The sequence below is a fragment of the Vollenhovia emeryi genome, unplaced genomic scaffold (assembly GCF_000949405.1).
Source record: "Vollenhovia emeryi isolate VEMERY1.0 unplaced genomic scaffold, V.emery_V1.0 DF948990.1, whole genome shotgun sequence".
NCBI lineage: Eukaryota > Metazoa > Arthropoda > Insecta > Hymenoptera > Formicidae > Vollenhovia > Vollenhovia emeryi.
This window is the reverse complement of record NW_011957376.1, coordinates 1-1,401: the sequence shown is the minus strand read 5'-3', so window position 1 is coordinate 1,401 and position 1,401 is coordinate 1. Positions and strand designations below refer to the sequence as shown.

At 44.8% G+C, this 1,401-nt stretch overlaps 1 long non-coding RNA gene across 1 annotated transcript; it reads left to right on the top strand.

Annotated features, from left to right (window-relative positions):
* Positions 1-6: 6 nt before the first annotated feature.
* On the top strand, positions 7-1,189 carry LOC105556231. The gene is made up of 3 exons (XR_001008542.1): positions 7-196; positions 456-592; positions 768-1,189. It is a non-coding gene; the product is annotated as an uncharacterized LOC105556231 (long non-coding RNA).
* Positions 1,190-1,401: the final 212 nt, after the last annotated feature.

Sequence of the window (1,401 nt, the reverse complement as noted above, 5' to 3'; positions counted from 1 at the left end):
ACCCCTAGTCTAAACGCTTGTCGGTCACCTTCCGCGGATCACGAACGGGAGCCGTGTTCATCGGGAATCTACACGAAACGCGGCTATCTGTACGCCACTCTCGTGGCGGTATCGGCACTTCGTCGCGCATTAACTTTGCGATTCCAACGCGTGACACCCTTCCTTCCTGTTAGAAGATTCGTTCGACATCACACACGTAAGACAATTATCTATATAATCTATAATTTTCTTGCGAAAGGATGGGAACCAATAGGATTTCTCTACACCTTTTACTGTCTTTTCGACACCACAATGAGCCATATTATCGTGGTGGGCCTTCAAAAGGCTCATCACCATTGACTCTGGTACTACAAATCGTAATTGGTTTCCGTCCTTTCTGTATAATAAACCGTTCCTTAATTCGAATTTCTCATTATCTTCAAATTCTAACCTTTTGCTAATATCTATAATTTTAGGATCTGTCAACTGCCTGACTTCAAGTTCTCGCTTGAGGGGCACCTCACGAACGTAGGCTATTCCCCTGCTGAGCGCATCCACGTGCGCCATACGATTTCCTGGCCGATGCAAGAGGTTAAAGTCATAGTTTTGCAAGGTGAGTGTCCACCTAGCAATTCTGGGATTCAAATTTGCCTTATTCACCGCGTACACTAAGGCATTGCAATCGGTGAATATCGTGAAATTTAAACCATAAAGATATAAATGAAACCTCTCTACCGCTCTAACTATCGCTAACATTTCTAATTCATATGAATGATATTTACTTTCAGCTTGGTTTGTGGCCTTACTGAAATAGGCTACGGGTGCCCAGGGCTGATTTTTCTGCCGCTGCAGCAGGATCGCTCCGAAGCCTGCACTACTCGCACAACTGTGCAGCTCCGTCTCAGCCGCAAGGTCGTACAGTCGCAGTACCGGTGCAGAGGTAAGTTCTTTTTTCAGTAATTCGAATGACTCGATACATTCGCGGCTAAACTCGTAATCTGTTGCCTCTTAAGCAAGTTTTGCAATGGTCTCGCTTTCATTGTAAAATCTTTAATGAAGCGCCTAAAATAGTTTACCAGACCCAGAAAGCGCTGTACCTCATGTACATTATTCGTCCTCTTAAAATTGTGGATTGCCTCTGTATGTCGCGGACTTAACGTAACCTCGTTTTCCGATATTATACAGGGTGATTCAGAATAGGTATAGTGTCCATGAAATGTCGAATTCCTGATTAAATTCTAAGACGATTTTTCTCTTACCAAAATTTTCTCCGAAGCTTAGTTTTTGAATTATTAAAAGAAATAGTTAACGAATGACGGGCCGAGTACAAGAGGCAGGCAGGGGCGGCGCACGGCGCTTCTCGCCGCGAGCGCTTACACGGGGCACTCAGCTGATCGCTGCACACACATACACGCGACGCAT